Source organism: Petaurus breviceps, unplaced genomic scaffold (genome assembly GCF_028583685.1).
Source record: "Petaurus breviceps papuanus isolate PSGF00001 unplaced genomic scaffold, PetGlider_PUasm1.0 90537, whole genome shotgun sequence".
NCBI lineage: Eukaryota > Metazoa > Chordata > Mammalia > Diprotodontia > Petauridae > Petaurus > Petaurus breviceps.
The window spans coordinates 2,147,833-2,165,605 of NW_027187271.1; the positions used below are offsets into that span (position 1 = coordinate 2,147,833).

At 39.9% G+C, this 17,773-nt stretch overlaps 5 non-coding genes across 5 annotated transcripts; all 5 read right to left on the reverse strand.

The window, feature by feature from the left end:
- Positions 1-8,170: 8,170 nt before the first annotated feature.
- On the reverse strand, positions 8,171-8,276 carry TRNAL-CAA (transfer RNA leucine (anticodon CAA)). Its single transcript has 2 exons — positions 8,239-8,276; positions 8,171-8,216 (listed from the first exon to the last, which is right to left on the reverse strand). It is a non-coding gene; the product is annotated as a tRNA-Leu (tRNA).
- Positions 8,277-12,052: 3,776 nt separating this feature from the next.
- Positions 12,053-12,158, reverse strand: TRNAL-CAA (transfer RNA leucine (anticodon CAA)). Its single transcript has 2 exons — positions 12,121-12,158; positions 12,053-12,098 (listed from the first exon to the last, which is right to left on the reverse strand). It is a non-coding gene; the product is annotated as a tRNA-Leu (tRNA).
- A 3,857-nt stretch (positions 12,159-16,015) lies between these two features.
- On the reverse strand, positions 16,016-16,088 carry TRNAV-CAC (transfer RNA valine (anticodon CAC)). Its single transcript has one exon. It is a non-coding gene; the product is annotated as a tRNA-Val (tRNA).
- A 372-nt stretch (positions 16,089-16,460) lies between these two features.
- Positions 16,461-16,533, reverse strand: TRNAK-CUU (transfer RNA lysine (anticodon CUU)). The gene has a single exon. It is a non-coding gene; the product is annotated as a tRNA-Lys (tRNA).
- A 785-nt stretch (positions 16,534-17,318) lies between these two features.
- TRNAA-UGC (transfer RNA alanine (anticodon UGC)) lies at positions 17,319-17,390 on the reverse strand. Its single transcript has one exon. It is a non-coding gene; the product is annotated as a tRNA-Ala (tRNA).
- Positions 17,391-17,773: the final 383 nt, after the last annotated feature.

The following is a 17,773-nucleotide window of genomic DNA, read 5'->3' on the forward strand; positions in this document are numbered from 1 at the left end:
CCTTTTCTTCCCCCCATCCTCCTCTCAGATTCTGCCCAGTCCCTACTGGGTTTAGGGACCCAGGACTCCATGCTCCCCACTCCCCTGCCCCATTCTCCATCTAGTCTCCTCTCTTCTCTAGGATCCAGAGATACCAGGATTTTTCTTTTCTGTTAACTTGGATCCAGGGCATCAAGTTCTCAAACTTTGGTCAGTCCAGGAAGCCAGTGTCTGGCCTTTCCTAAAGCAGGTGCTCATTGAGAAAAAAATACGGAGGGAAGTCTGGAAAGTCTAGTTACCGGTTCGCAAACTAGTAGTCACTGGGACCCCGGGCACGATCAGAGTAACCCTTTGGGGTTGAGGATAGATAGATAACCTAGAGCTGGAGAAGTAGGAGAACCATTCAATCCCTTAGTCGACTTTCTCCTCTGAAAAACGAGAGGGTTGGGCTGGATGACTTCTAAAGTCTCTTCCTATGGAAATCTATGATTCGGCCAACCACCAGGTAGCCATTGAAAACCAAACATACCCAGGCATTATTCAAGATAACAATGGGGTTCCTTTCAAATTTCTCTAATTCTGTCTTTCCCAAAGTGGAGTGGTTAGGTTTGGATGCTTATAATGCTGTGGCATAGGTTCAATCCATGTTTCTGAGAGAAATTACTTCTCTCTTATATTAACAACCAATTGTTAACTGAGGTTAAGGTTTCCTCTATTTCCTCATTCAGAAATAAACCACTAGCCAGTCTTTGAAGGACATTGCCGATAGATAAGATTGTCCAAATCCTTGGGGTACATACTTGGTTGGAAAACCACCCAACTAGAAAACCTCTTGCCCATTGTGTTCTTTTCAGGCAAGCCTGGGTGGGGAAGAACCTCTTTGTCTAGATTGCCAGAGGTGGTCTGGGTGGAAAGGAGTAAGAGTGACTAATGGAAGTCAAGTCCCACAGTCCCTTATTAGAACAGGTCCACCTCTCATTATAATAGTCATTCTCTCATTAATTGATAACCAATCAAAGTTTATTTCCACCTATCGAGACCACTCACTTTTCTGAAAGCATATAAACCTTGAGAGGCCTCCATAATTTCTCTTTGGCTTACTAGAGAAAGCCAAATGACCATCCTTTTATTAATTATTTGCTAGCCATAATTAATAAAATTATTAATGACCTGAAAGTGTCTCTCAGACTTTTCATATATAACATTTGTAAATAAATAAATGAATGAATAGGTAAATAAATAAAATTCCAGTTGCATTTTCTGTTTTACAGTTTCAATAAAACAGAAATCTAAAAATGCTATAATCTTGATTATGAAAGAAGGTGTGGTGAAACTACTTGGTTTCAAGAAAAGATTCCCTTAACTTTAGACTATTTTTGCCAGCTGGAAAATCAAATATTTGAAGATACTCATACATTATTTATGGAACCTTAGGATATTCTGATATCTCCTTCAATAAGTTCTATGCCTGATCTTCAATCTTAAGTGACTTCTGTCACTGCCACCTGGTAGAACTTTCCCAGGCCAGTATATCTCCTGAGCTGGCTCCTTCTTTTCCTATATGGACTACCTGGTGAACCAGTTCAACTTTACTCTTTACTCTTTTGTCTCTGTCCATTCTGAAATCTTGCTTTGACAAATTCTCAACCTAGATTACTCCCATAATCTGCCTATTTGCTTTTATTCCCTCATTCTTAAATTAAAGAAAGGTAAAGGAAATCACTTGTTTATGGAATCTCTGCCTACTCTCTGACTCCTAGCTGGCTGCCTACAAACACACCCCATTTAAAAAGACAACAAAAAAACCAAACTGGAAAAAAAAAAAACCTATCAGTTAATCTACCATTTTTGCTAACTAACCCCCTATATCTCTCCTCCCCTTCTCAGCTAAATTCCCTGAGAAAGTCATCTACATTCCCAATCCATAAATGGTCAAAGGATATGAACAGACAGTTTTTCAAAGGAAGAAACCTTTTCAGACTTTACTCTAAAATATAGTAAGGCTTTTCATGGGAAACAGGCCCAAGTTCCCCTTCACAGGAAATCACATGATCTACAAGGACTCAGAACTCAGATGGGTAGGGAGTCACCCCTCACCTCAGTGATACCTCAGCATAAGATATGCAAATAAGTATAGAAGTGCTTTCTCAAATGTACAGTGGTCGGTCACTGTTTCCTTGTTCTGGTACTTGAGGTAGACCTGCTGTGCTTAGATTGTGCACCTGACTTCCAGGCAATGGAAGAAAAGGGTCAGCAGGGGGGTGGGGGAGAATTCCACAATAGGGCTTTATAACATCGACATTTCCTTTTGTAAATTACTTCTCCTCCATGACTATTTTTCAGAAGGGGGGGCTGCCCTTTGTAGAGATGGTAATAAACCATTCTTTTCTGTTTCCTACCTTGAGAAGCCTCTGTGTATTATTTGGGTAAGGATCTCTGTTGCACGCAATTTTGGGGTGCATACACAATATTAAAAAAATTAAAGCAAGTCAAGTGCCATCTCCCATCCATTAGGCAGGCAAAGTTGAGAAAAAAAAGGGTAATGACATGTTGAAAAGTCTGTAGGCAAACAGGTATATATTCATGTACTGTTGGTGGAACTGTGAATTGGTCCAACAATTCATGAGAGCAATTTGGAATTATGCTCCCAAAATTTACTAAACTGTGCATACATATTTTTTGTCCCAACAGTACCCAATAATACTAAGATTATATTCTAAAATGGTTGAAGAAAGAAGAAAATGACCCATATATGCAAAAGTGTTTTTATTACTTAACTTCTTTTAACATGCGCTAGCTCTGACCTTACAACCTACCTGGAAAAATCTATTTCCTATATTTTAAGGGGGTTACAGTGTGGTAGGGCAGAAGAAAAATGCTGTGGTAAAAGTAGTTATTTTAATCCTTCCCTCTATGCAGGTTAGGCTAGTTTTTCTTTAAAAAGTATTGACGTGGCGGGTGGAGTCAAGAAGGCAAAGTAGAAGCAGGACCTCTGAGTGGCTCCAGTTTCCACCTTCCCTAATCAGAGTTCCCTAAAAGGGGACTCGGAGCAAACTTTGGAGCTGCAGAACCCACAAAATGACACAGAGAAGCTAACCTCCTACTGAGGATAGCCTGGTAGGCGGGCAGAAATTGGCCAGGGCAGTGCTCTGGGAGCCCAGCCCAGGCAAGAGTGAGCTGGGGGTTTTATACCCAGAGGGGGCCTGACCAGCCACCGGCCTGAGGGACTCCAGATCAGCAGCAGCTGTGGCCGTTTCCAGAATTATCAACACACAGAAACTAAGGACAAAGTGAGGGGTCAGTGCAGTCTGGACTTTGGGACCCAGTAAGTGGGAGTATTTCGGCTTTTGCCCTCCAGGTGAGAAGCCGCTGAGACACCAGCTCCACGTGGCAGCTTCAGCTCCTAGCCTGCAGAGTGTAGGTGGACCAAATGACCAGTCTGAGGGCTATTCGCTCTTGCTTTAACCTGCTTGGATCTGGATTGCAGTCTAGGGTGGAGGTCCTGGGATGTATGTCCAGCTCGCCACAGTGTGTGGAGGGCACCCATCTAATACTTCCGGCAGCTGAGAAAACCCCAGCGTTTGGGACGAAAGCCCCCCTGTCTGGTGGCAGAGTCCTACTGTGGCAAAAAGCCCAGGGGTCAAGTGACTGAGGGGCGACATGACCAGGCAAAGGAAATAAAGCAGACAGAAGTTTCTAACATTAGACCCCTATTTTGGGGACAAAAAGGAGCAAAGCATGGAACAGGAGGAAGACAGTGAAGTCAGAACTCCTGCACCAAAAGCTTCAAAGGAAAATATGAGCTGGTTACAGGCCATAGAGGACCTTAAGAAGTAGATAAGATAAGTGGAGGAAAAATTGGGAAGAAAAATGAGAACGATGCAAGAAAATTATGAAATGAGAGTCAACAGCCTGACTGAGGAAAATCATATCTTAAAAAACAGACTAACTCAAATGGGAAAGGAGACTCAAAAAGGCAATGAGGAGAAGAATGCCTTAAAAAGCTGAATTTGCCAAATGGAAAAAGAATCCCAAAAGCTCACCGAGGAGAATCATTGCTTCAGAATTAGATTGGAGAAAATGGAAGCTAATGACTTATGAGAAATCAAAATTCTGTTAAACAGATCCAAACAAATGAAAGAATAGTAGGCAATGTGAAATATCTCATGGGAAAAACCACTGACCTGGAAAATAGATCCAGGAGAGATAATTTAAAAATTATTGGACTACCTGAAAGCCATGATCAGAAAAAGAACCTAGAAATCATCCTCCAGGAAGTTCTCAAAGAAAACTGCCCTGATGTTTTAGAACCAGAGGGCAAAATAGAGGTTGAAAGAATCCACCGATCACCTCCTGAAAAAAGACCCAAAAAGAAAGTTCCTAGGAATATTATAGCCAGGTTACAGAATTCCCAGATTAAGGAGAGATTATTACAAGCAGCCAAGAAGAAACAATTTGAATATTGTGGAAACACAATCAGGATAACCCAGGATCTGGCAGCTTGTACAATGAGGGTTCAAAGGGCTTGGAATATGACGTTAGTGAGGTCAAAGGAGCTGGGATTAAAACCAAGAGTCACCTACCCAGCAAAACTGAGTATCATGTTTCAGGGGAATATATGGTCATTCAGTGGAATAGAGGACTTTCAAGCATTCTTGATGAAAAAACCAGAATTGAATAGAAAATCTGACATTCAGATACAAGAAGCAAGAGAAGCATGAGAAGGTAAACAGGGAAAAGAAATCATAAGGAATTTATAAAAGTTGAACTATTAACATTCCTACATGGAAAAACAATCATTGTAACTTATGAAACTTTTCTCAGTATGAAAATGGTTTAAGGGAATAGAAATATATATGTCTATATATGAGGGTATATGGGCATATGAATACATATGTGTTATTTTCCTTAGTCAGGCTGTTGACTCTCATTTCACAATTTTCTTGCATCATATATTTACAGGTATACATAGACAGAGGGCACAGGACCAATTTAACAGGAAGGGATGATACTTAAAAGGTGAAATTAAGAGGTGAGAGAGGAATATAATGGGAGGAGATGGGGAGAGACAGAATGGGGTAAACTATCTCATATAGAAGAGGCAAGGGAAAATGGTTACAATGGAGGGGAAGAATAGGAAGGCAAAAGGGAATGGGTCAACCTTATTCTCCTTGAATTTGGCTTGGGGAGGGAATGAAATACACCCTGAATAGGGTATTTCACCCTACAGGAGAGTAGGGGGGAAGGGGTGGAGGGGGGGGTCGGTGGAAGGGAGGGCAGGTGGGGGGGGAGGGAAGTTAGAAGCACCCACATTTGAAAAGGGATGGGATCAAAGTAGAGAATAGAACAAGTGGGAGGTGCGATAGGAGGGAGGGAAATATAGTCAGTCTTTTACAATATATCTACTATGTTATTGTTTTACATTAGCCACACATGTACAACCTATACTGAACTGCTTATCTTCCCAGTAAGGGTGGGTGACAAGGGAGGAAGGGAATGAATCTGGAATTCAAAGTTTTAAAATCAAATGTTTAAATATGTATATATATATATATATATATGTGTACACTATTATTAATACTATTTTACATGTAATTGGGAAATAAGATATACAGGCACTAGGGCATAGAGATCCACCATGCCCTACTGGAAAAGTCGAAAGGGGTATGGGAGAAAATATGGGAGAGAGCAGATTGGAGGAGGGCATATCCTGTGGGACTGCTATTTTGGGTCGGTGGGTAGGGGAAAATCGGGGAGAAAATGTGTAACTCAAAATCTGGCAGAAATGCATGATGGAAAAGAAGAAGTTAATAAAACATTTGAAAAATGAAAAAAAAATGACACCTCTACCAATAATGTATTGTTGTCCTTTAATAATCCCTCTAACATAATTATTCCCATTTTCCCCAATTCAATGGGTATGAGGTGAGACTTTTGTTTTGATTTGCATTTGTCTCATTATTCGTGATTTGAAGAATTCTTTCATATTGTTTTTAATATTTTGCAAATCTTTTAAGAATTTGTTCAAAATCTTTGACCATTTATTTATTAGAGAATGGAATTCATAGCTTATGATTAGAAAGCTTTTATTTTACTATTTGAGTTTCTATGCAAAGGGGACTGATTTTCTTCATAAAAGTCAGATGACTTATTTGGGAAAAAAAAAGTAACATTCCTGGAGATTTGGTCAGCTTAAGGAGCTAAGTACTCAGGTTGTTAATATTACGTCCTTATCACCTGAATACAAAAAGAGCCAAAAGGACCTTGGTAGAGATGGAGAAGTCTCTTAGCTCATGATGGATAAAGTGATAAGAACCAGCTAGTCAGCCAATGAACTTTTGTTAAGCACCTATCGTATGTTCCAGGGACAGGACTAATTGCTGGTTTTTCAAAGAAAGGAAAAGAGCAGCACCTGCTCTCAAGGAACTCACTAGATATAAACAGGCTATTGTCAACCTGCCAGAGTTAGTTGTAAGAAAGACAGAGTTCGGTTGTATGAGTTAGGTTTATTTCTCTCAAAGTGCCACCACTATGCATGGGAGTTCATAAGAAATGAGCTCACTTTGGGGCCAGATTGCACAGATAATATACCCACCCTCCTTCCTTTTCCCCAGTCAGGATGTTTGTGTCCTCTGTCGGTTCCCATAGAACAAGATGCCCCCAGAATGTATGTTTTCTGTCAGCCGTAAACAAGGGGGTGTTATCAATATGATAGTGTCCTAACAGGATGGTGTCCATAAAACGAGAGAAGAGAAGTGCCCTTAATCAAGATGGTGACCATTTCAAGGTACTTGGTCCTTATCAATCATAAAGAGAAGAATGCTCCCTGTGGGGTTCACTCAGAGAGCATTTCAGAGGGCTTCAAGAGGGGTATATTGATATACAGGGTAAATTGGAAATATTCGACAAAGGAAAGGTACTAGGATTAAGGAGAACAAGCATTTAATAGTGCCTACTCTCTGCTAAGCATTATGGTAAGTGCTTTTACAAATATCTCCGTTTGATGGTCCTAACAGCCTTAGGTTGTTAGGACTTATCACTATCCTCATTTTACAGTTGAAGAAACTGAAGCAATCAGAGGTTAAGTGACTTGCCTGGGTCATACAACGATTCAGTGTCTGAAATCTATTAGCTGTTGAGTTTTCTGCACCCCTAAATCTAATAATACTAAGATTCCCGGGATCTTTTAACCTTGGTCTTAGCTATTTTGGTCACACTTATCACCATGCTTACTAGGTTAACTAATGAAGGATTCATGTTAGGGCAAAGGTCTCACTTCTATCTGGCTTCCTTTCTCAGCAAAATCTAAAATATACACACGTACAAACTACAAATAGAATTCATAAAATGCTAGTGCCTCCAAGCGATTTGTTGATTGCCATGGGGGAGGGGATCATCTCTTGGGTAGCTGAATTTACCTTAATCAATTATCCATACGTTCCTCTTCTCTCACAGTCTATAAACAAAAATACTTAGAATACGGTTAAAAATATCATCTTTAGCAAACATTGTTAGAATATAAATATTGATTAAGCAAAACTTTTAAATAGCAAAACAAAATCTTAGCAGTGAACTATGCCACTGCATGTGGCCATACAACAAAAAGAAAACACAGTTTACAGTAATTTCACTATCACTTCCAGGAGAACACAATTCATTTACTTTTTGTTGGATTCTCTAAGCCAAGCTATAACCTATGGAAAAGGAAGTTTCTTGCTATGATAAGGCAGTCATCTGGGAAGAATCTTCCATTTGCTATTATTGCTACTTGCTGCTGCACTCTTATCTCTCCAAATTATACTCCCATTTTTCTGCAAACTTTCTCAGAGTGTAACAGAAAACTCCTTCAAGACCTGATCCCAAGTTAGAGTCCTCCTTTCCCCGCGTGGGAAGAAGCACAACTTAGTTTCTTAAGGCCAGTCCAAGCCTTGCCCAGGACACTTCATAAGTCCCCTTCCCAAAGCCTGGGGTCCTTCCTCACTTATTCTACCCTGCTTTTCAAATCCTCTCTCGTTTTTCCTTGGCCCTAACAATGACCGGGTTGTGATTTTTTTGTATTTCTATACGATATCATTGTATCTATGTTCAATCATTGCCAGTTTGTAACCCAATTTGGTCAAACAAAGCTTCTAGAAGACTGGACAACAGCAGTCACTCAGAATTATGCCAACTAGAATTCTGAAAAAAGTAATGTCAGAAGTGGGATTTGAACCCACGCCTCCATACGGAGACCAGAACCCTCACAGAGGAAGGAGTAACCTTGAGTCTGGCGCCTTAGACCACTCGGCCATCCTGACACGTTATTCTAGAGCGACTTCTATTTTCTGACATAGTAAGTTCCCTCCCCTTCCTGCCCTGTAAAAGAGTAGAACTGAAAACCACTGAACAATAGCCCCCATGCCTCTCATTTTCTTCTAAGATCATAAAAACAGAATAAAACCAATCTAGACGTCCTACTTGTCTTATTTCTCTTTCTCTTGATGATAAATTTCTTCAGATAGTATTTTTCTAATGATCAAATGGGGGTACCTTTCTCTATTTCTTTTGTTTCCCTAGTTTCCATTTTGAAGTGCATTAATTCAGTTCCAGCCGTTTCATCGAGGATGCTTGGAAATTCTCTATTTCAATAAAGGTTAATTTTTTCTCCTTGTAGGATACCGCTTAATTTTGATTTATTTATTCTTGGTTGTAAGGTTTATCTTTTGCTTTTTGAAATTTTGCATTGCAAAGCTATCCGTTTCTACAAAGTGGATGCTGCCTATATCGTGTAATCCTGACTATGATTTCTTGGTGTTTGAGCTCTTGTTTGCAGTATTTTTGCTTTGAAGTTTTTTTTTTAATTAGAAGATCTGGATATTGCATTTGTTTCTGGGTGTTTTCATGTTGTGTTTTTTTTTTTTCAGCAGGTTATTGGTAGATTATACTTTCACTATCTTTTGTTTCAAAGAAATCCAGCAATTGTCTTTTATGAACTCTTGAAATATGATATCCAAGCTTTTAAAAATGATTTTCAGATAGCGTAATAATTCACGTTATCTATCTTTGACCTATTTTCCTGGCTGCTTATTTTGTGTAATATATATATACATATATATATATATATATATACCCAAATATATAACATATTTCTTCCTCCCCCCACCCCAGTCTTTTAATTTTGTTTTAATACTTCTTTTGTTTCCTGAGTAAGTAGTTTCTTTTAGCTAATTCTAATTTTCATGAGGTTAAATTTTGGGGTATGGTTAATCATCATCTGTTCAAAGCTATTTTCCTTGTCATTTTTGTTCCCTAGCTATTCCATTTTATATTTCTTGTTTAATTTATTATAAATATTCCTCTTATCTCTATAAACACGATGTTCTTTTCTCCCAAGTTCTACTTAGATTTGTTGTGGAGTTATTCTTTTCTTCTAAGTTTATCCCTTGGGTTTCTCTGAGTCCAAGGTATTTCTTCATTTTGATGGGGGTTGGGGGGGGTGAGGAAGTGACATTTTCTTCTTTTTACTCCTCTCTTTACCCTAAATTTCTATAATGGGGGCTTGTGCTTAAGTCAAACTCTGCTCCTTTTCTCCTGAATGGTGTGGATAAGCTCTGCTTAATATCGAGTTTGTCTTGTCTTATGTGGCAATTATATGGCCTTGTTTTCTATTTTGGTTCAGGCCCAGACTACCTGGATACTGATTTGGGCATAGGCTCCTTAGTTATTGGGTCAGGAACATGCTGCCTAGATATTAGTCTGACCCTGTCTCTTGCTGCAGCTGGGGCCCCTGGGTCGCTGAAAATAGACCCTGTCTGATGCTATGGGACCAGGCTGGTTTGCATTTCACCTTCTGTTTACCCTGGCTTGTTTCTGCTAAGGACTTTCCTCTACCTCTGCAGGTTTTAAATCCCTCTGTCTTAAGAGATGGTCTGCAGAGCTGAGAATGGGAAATCTGAATTCTGGATCTCAGCATTATAATGAGCCATTTCTTTAGAAGCCCATGAAAAATGAGGGGGCAAAAAGAGTCTCCTAGTCCTCAGTAGTAAGTGAACAAAAGCTGAAGTCATAGTAGGGAAAATGCAGCCTCTCATGTCTGAATCCTTATTGACCAACTTGGAATTGGTTAATACTATGATAATTATTTAATATCAATTTGATAACTTTAATAAGGACCAGAGCCTGAAGTAATCAACCAGAAGACCCTGTACCTAACAGCTTTTTTGTTCTTTCTTTGTAAACTCAGAGTATCTCTTGCTCTGTCAACAAGGTCAGATGGGGCTGACTTTATGGCCATTAAAGATGAGACCCTTAACCTGAGACACTACCTTGAGTAATGGGACTTTTTCTTATCTTAATTTTTTTTGAACATATACTATGTTATGGCATGTTAATGGTAGAGAAAACAGTGGTATCCTGGGTCATAATTTCAATTGAACTTTGTCAACTCTCTTATTTTATTGTATTTACCACTTATCCAATTAAGAAAATTCCTTTCTCATACCATGATTAAACATATATGAAGATCATGAATTTGAGGGACACAGCCACCCTGAATTGTGATGGTTCTAAAACGTATTTAAATCTTTTCATTTTTTTGTTCAGGCAGTCCATACATGTATGTATTCAGCTTGCTTTAAGGGAATAAACATACATATATATATATATATATATATATATATATATATATATATATCACCTAGACTGTTTGCCTCCTTTAACCAAACTTTCTAGTTGACAACTATTTACAGAGAAAAGAAAAGAGAGACATGATTGTCACTCTTCCAAAATTTGAGTAAGGACAGAAAGCACACATACAGGAAAAGGATTTGAGAATCTTGCACAGCTTCACTGACAAAAATTTAGGGGATGAAGAGTTACTGAGTGATCAGGCAGGAGTCAATAATATTAAAGTAATTTTAAACTTTTATTTGTATCCCAGCACTTGAGCACAGTATTTAGTCCATAATAGGTACTTAATAAATGTCTATTGACTTTCTGGTTATTGAATATTTTTACACTATTTTAAGGTTTAAAAGGACCCCCCCCCCCCAGCTTTGTGAAGTGGAAGCAGCAGCATCTCACTCTTCTTTTATTCCATTTTGTTTATCCCATTTTACGGATGGAGAAATTGAGGTTCTTCCCAAGAGGGGAAAATGCTTCTATTCCCTCTTTCAACAAATCTAAACCCAACAAACTTTTATTAATGATTTAGTAGATTTGAGGCATTTTACTAGGAGCTAAGAATACATAAAAATGAACCATTTGATTTCAGAATAGAACACTAGATCTTAATCTTCTGGTGTCATTTATTATTTGGGTGACTTTGGGCAAGTCTGGGGCTTAGCACAGCTCGGGGCATAAATTCTTGTTGACAGATATATCAAATTATCTCCCCAAGACTCATTTTCTCTCATGTACAAATGGAAGGAATTGAACGGAATGGCCTATGAGGCCTCTTCCAGTTCTAATCTATGAATCTAGTGTACCAGTTGCTTATAATTTATGAAGACAAAACTGTCAACTTCATCTAGATCTTTCTGAATTATTCTACAATAGACTATGCAAGTTAAATCTACCCTGATAATAGTGTCCAGCAAATCCTGCCCTGTGGCATACAGAGTGAAGAAATTCATTAGCCACTACAGATTAATTGATAGTCATGATAATAATAATAATAGTACATTTATGATTATTCTTTTAAAATGTCAGTACTGATAGAGAGAATGGAACGTTATTAGACCTTTAGAAGAAGTATTTATCTGAAAATACTTAGTTGTCATCTGGAATGGCTTTCTTGGGGAAGAGGGAGAGATACTGGAGAAAACTGTGATGGTGTAAAAAACAAAATAAATCCATAAAAACTTAAATTAAAAAAGATTTATCTGTTGAGTGGGTCCAGCTCAGGTTGGCAGTTCTTTAATAAAAGTGATTTTAAGTGGAAAGTCTCGTACCATTCTGGAGAGACATATTTGAGTCAAAACTTCTAAAATATTCTCCTTTCAGATACCGATTGGAAGGATAAAAAACAAAGTTTAAACTCATATTGTTTCTTAAAAATGTCGATTCGAGTGAGAAAAATCTCGAAAAGTTGATGTGTCAGAAGTGGGATTTGAACCCACGCCTCCATACGGAGACCAGAATCCTCAGCGAGGAAGGCAGAGCCTTGAGTCTGGCGCCTTAGACCACTCGGCCATCCTGACACCACGACAAGGAGCTTCCCTTTAAGCCTATTCAACTAACAAACAGCCAGGCTCACTTCCGATTGGTGAAAGGGATAGTAAGGGCGTTAAGAAAGAAAGAGGAGGGAAGTCTGTAATCGCTGTGAGCGATTATAGACCTCACAGCGACCTCTGCAGAGCGGGAAGCCTTCGGTACGACCAGAGATTCCAAGAAAATATGTGTGACCTCCCTGGGTAGGAGCAGAGATCCGTGAGACCAAGATAAACAGAACAATCTCGGCGTGGGGATCCAAAGGGATTAAAAAAATAAAATAAAGTAGAAGATGATAAGATGGAGAACAAAACTGGGAGAGCCAGAGATGACCAAAGTGAGTGGGAAGGAAAATCAGTTCAGGACTGAGACCCTCAAAATGTCGATATCTTATTCGTACTAGGCTGTTTGCACGTTGTTGTCCCCATTAGACTGGGAGCTCTCTGCAGGGTCTATCCTTTTGCTTTTCTGGGCGTCGCCTGCCCTTAGCACAGTATCTGTCACACAGTAGGAGTTCAATAAATGCTTGTCGGGTGCCTGGATAAAGTTTAGAGGAGGAATGGCTGAAGGACGAACAAGGGCCTTCCGAGAGAGATAAATAGACCCTGGCCGCTGTCAGTCCATGTAGATGGACGCTGTACCCACACAGACATGGAGCTCCTAACTGGAGAGGCGTGTGCCTCCCGAAAAATTCAAAGAGAGAGGAGAAACACGAGAGAAATATTGGAAAGAAAATTAATTGTCACTGAAATGATAATAAAATTCTTTGTGTAAAGTTTAACCTATTTTTGCACCATTTCGCGAAAGCCAGGGAATTATGAGCTTGACGTTGACCAGGGGCTGTTCAGGACCGGGATCCAAGAGGTTAACTCTACTAAACTAAGCCGCCAGGATGGTGATTGACAGGAAAGACATTCTATCCTGTGTGAACTGGGAGGGCGGAAGTCACCGCCCTGGAGCCCCAGCCAGGCCTCCACCATACCCGAAGCGGCGCGACAGGCTGCTTCCTTGTAGGCTCTATTACTTTGGCATCTGTCCCCAACCCTGCGAAGGTAAGGAGACGTTAAAAAGGCAGCAGGTGCCGGAGAGGAGAGCGACCCCAGGCCAGCCGAAGTTGGGGAGCACAGCTGCCATGGAATCGAGAGCTGAGCTGAAACATCATCCTTACTTCCATCCCGGGTCCAAGTGTCTTATGCCAGAATGGCTCCCCTTCTCCTTACCCCCAGCACTATTTGCACTTTCTCTCCAGAGCGCATCTGTTTTTTTTTTTTCTTCTGCCTACCTAGTCTCTTTCTAAAAAAGCCTGTATAGCTAAAACCATGATTGACAGCATGTTCTGAAAGTCTTCATTGCCCTTAAATGGCACAAAGACTTTTGGGACGCCCTGTCACCATTTGCTCAAAGGCAGAGTAGATACAGGGTGAAGCAAGGTACACAGGGGTTCTCCTTTTAATCGGTGAATCTGTCACCCGGGGTTCCAGAAGAAACAGAAATATATTTTATGATTATAGCTCCCAAAAAGCAAAGGAGAAAAAAATGAATCCATACACTATTCTGGACATAGGATGAGCTGGCAGTTGTCTGGGTGCGAGGTTTAGTAAATGGGTTAGAGAAAAACCTAATTTGAGGCCCTGACTTTAGGCAGTTTTCCTTTCCTTTTTCTGTCTTGCCGAGTTTAAAGAATCCCTTCTTTCTTATGTTAAGTTTAAAAGGTTCCAAGGGAAGTAATTTATAGGTAGTCATTTTATTAATAATGCTAGTATTTTAATTAAAAAAAAAAAGGGACAGTGTCAAAGACCTCTCATGTGAGTGGACTCAGTTTATATGCCCTTGGAAGCGCAAGTGTTCCTTAGGATGGCCATAAACTGATGATTAACAATTAATGAGAGAATGAATATTATAACAAGGGGCTCATTCTAATGAAGGTCTTGGGGGTAGTGACCCAAGTCACCCAAGTCTTGCTCAGAGATTTGTCAATTTCCATATGACCTGTCTGAAAAAAGGGAGAATTCACATTTTCCCAGACCTGTCTGAGTAAACACAATGAGCAGAATATAATCTTTGACAAAAATTTCCCACAATGGTTTATTTCTGGATGAGGAAGTACAAAAGGGGGAAACCTGGGTCCTGATTCAGTAATTAGTTATTCATAGAAGAGAGGAATAATAATTTCTCTTACCTAGAGGTGGGATGATAGGTGGTAATGAAAATCAAGCATGTTGGAAGGAACTCAGAAAGAGTGGTGTTAGAGGCCTGCCAGAGAGAGGCAGTTGGTAGTTGTCCTTGGCCAAAACAACCTATATTCCCCCAAACCTCTAGACTAAGATAAATACGGAAGCCACAGAGGGGTGAAAGAGAATGTTCCTGGGGCAGGCAGACCCAGTGGCCCAAGGCAGAAAAGTTATATATATATATATATATATATATATATATATATAAAAGTTATAGTTACACTTATGTAACAAGAAATTGTGTGCACATTATGTAATAAGTCCTTACTTTTGCAAAATGTTCAATTTTAATTTACTTTGTTGATTATTTCCAATTTATCCTGCATATATATGTATATATACACATACATATATACATGAATGATAAATACACACAATTTTTATGAAGTTGTTTGCATGTTTCTTCATGTGAGCTTGAGAACAAGGACTGGGTTGTCTATTTGTACCTGGCAATTAGTAGTTTAAATGTTGATTGTTTCCATTTCATGTGGCCATTAGGATCATAGATTTAGAGTTAAAAGAGACTTTAGAGATCATATAGTTGCTCCCCCACCTTTTTTTTTAAGATGAGGAAATGAGGCCAAGAAAAGCTGTAATGACCTGCCAAAGGTGACACAGTAAGCATTTGATCAGAGGTAGGAATGGAACCCAGAGCCTTTGTTTCTTCCCACTGCACCATGGCATACCATGGGACTGTGAAGTAGTAAGATGATGTTGCTTCAGAGCAGTGAAATTTAGAGGACACTAACAGTTTTATCCAGGTGTGTTCATCCTACCCTCAGTGTGTATCCCAGGTGAACTAACTCAATTTCCCTTATCAATGCTGCCAGTTTATTTATCAGATTTCATCCCTTCTGGTAGCTGCATTTTTCATCTTCATTTTTTTCAGTTGTATAGAAATCTCTAGGTTTTCCAGAGTATGCCACCTAACTTTTGGGTTGCACCCTAAATGACCTGCCCCCACAAATACCTTCCAGATATCCACAGACAAAAATTCTTAGTTAAGGCAGTGTTCCTTTTTGAGGGATAATAGTTAAATTAAAACAAACTCATAGTATTTAATAAACCCTACAGGACTGAGGGTGGAGGGGAGAGGTAAAAGAGGCTGAAACCTTTTAATTTTCAAAGCAGTGGCTTTGAAACGAACTATGCAAATATAGAGGAGAATATCTGAGTTCACAAAGAACAGGTCCCCTTAAATAGATAGGGAGGGAAGAGGGAAATAATGTAATATCATTATATAAATGGTGATATAATGCAATTCAAAAACCAGACCTTTTTCGTGGTAATTCAGAAATGTCTTATGTTTTTACAGAAATCAAGGAGATAATAATTGACTTTTTAAGTTTCAGAAAGAGCAGACCCAGATAAATCTGGGATAGAAAATTCAAATACACAAAATATAAACGGATATGAAATATAAAGTGATAATATAATTACTGTATAAAATAACTAATACATATGTAATTATGAGGGCCTAGAATGGCCAAATCCGACTTTGCTAACGATCAGATAAGAATTGCAAATACTAGTAATTTAACCACTAGGTTTAGTATCCTGATAGAGGGGAGAAGAAAAGCAATCAAGATAATGAAGGAGAAAAGCAGAGCAATGTTTGTTTCCGCCCGGTTTCGAACCGAGGACCTTTCGCGTGTGAGGCGAACGTGATAACCACTACACTACGGAAACCAGCTGCAAGTAATTTTCCCACAACGATTAATAATGGGAGGAAGTTGGCACTGGCCCAAAATTGTTGCCATACGAGTTCCATTAACAACCACATATAGTGGGTCGCTATGCAAGTCACTTAATACTTACGAAGTTTCAATTATTTGAAAAGCAGCTACACCTAACACAAGGGTAGACAGTTCAACTTTTCGCAAATTATAGTCTAATTAGGTAGCAGGGGGAGGGGGACTTGGCCTCTTCCCGCAGACACCAAAAAAGTTTGAAGAGGCCCGGGCGTACAATTTTTTTTTTTAAAATCACTGCTTGCAGTGAAGTTTAAAGGGCTTTTTTTTGTACAAGTTGTAAGGTGGAGGGGGAAAAATAAAAACAGCGCGCCCAACGTGGGGCTCGAACCCACGACCCTGAGATTAAGAGTCTCATGCTCTACCGACTGAGCTAGCCGGGCAACTGAAAACGGGGCTCGCCAATTCCTTTTTTCAAAAAGTAGCAAGTTGTTCCAAAATGCTCAATGGTTTGTTTTTCCCTTTCTTCCTAAATGAACAAATGCACCAGCGGAGAAAACGCTACTCTTCAGGGGCTAGACTCCCTGCAGACTGCCAAACGGCCGCCCTGGCTATCCGGGAAGCACCGATGCATTAACAGCAATGCTAAATAATTACTCATTCTCACGCTTGCCGCTCCCTTAGCCCGTCTTTCCCTCCTGTTTTTCTCCTTCCCCTCGGTCTCCTCTAGTCCTCTTGTTTCAAGGGGAGCCCGCAAAATCAAGTCACATCAGCTTAGGGCAGCCAGCGGGCCCGCACACGCTCTCCTTTAGGGCAGTGAGCCCAGGGCAAAGGAACCTGCCTCAAACTTGGCCTGCCGCGATCCCACATTCAATGAAGTTCATCCAAAGCCTAGCACGCAGGCGCAGGCGCACTGTGCGGAGGGGTGCGGTCCCGAAAAACGTGCCCACTGAAAGGCGAAACTCGAGGGCGGGGCTTCGCGCAAATCCTCTCTGCTAGAGTGAGTTCAAACGCAGAACCTGGGAGGGTCCTCTACTGGAGCTTGTGGCATTGAAGATGCAACAGCGCCAGAGAGCAGTAGGAAGCAGTGAGCTGCAACGTCAGGGTCGGCTCCCCCAAATTCCCAAATACAGTATGCGTCTCTTTCTTCTATTTTCTCGGATGGTTTTGTTTCTTTGCAATTGGAAAAAGGTGGAGATAAGAAAAGAGGAAAAAAAAAAAACCTCCTTGGAGATGCCGGGGATCGAACCCGGGACCTCATACATGCAAAGCATGCGCTCTACCACTGAGCTACATCCCCCACCTAGTAACGTTTTGTTTTCGGTCACCTAGTTGATATAAAAAGGAATTGCGCCACAGTCAAATTGTTGTTAGTCAAATAAGGGAAATGAAGGAAAATAAGAAGAGGGAAAAAAGGATAATCCCATTCCTTGAAACTGGTAATTTAACTGCATATTTGTTATCAAACTTTTTCTTTTTTTTTTCCTATAGGATGGGAAGAAGTGGGAGATAAAATAATATTTTCCCACTAACAATGTAGATCTTCCTATGCAACAAATATACTTGAGAATGATGAGTTTACATCTGTAATTATTCTCTTATTAATTCTTTTTTTCTTTTTATGTAAAAGTTTTTATTGAGATTTTTGTTTCTTGTATCCCTCCTAGAGGGCCATCCCGTGTA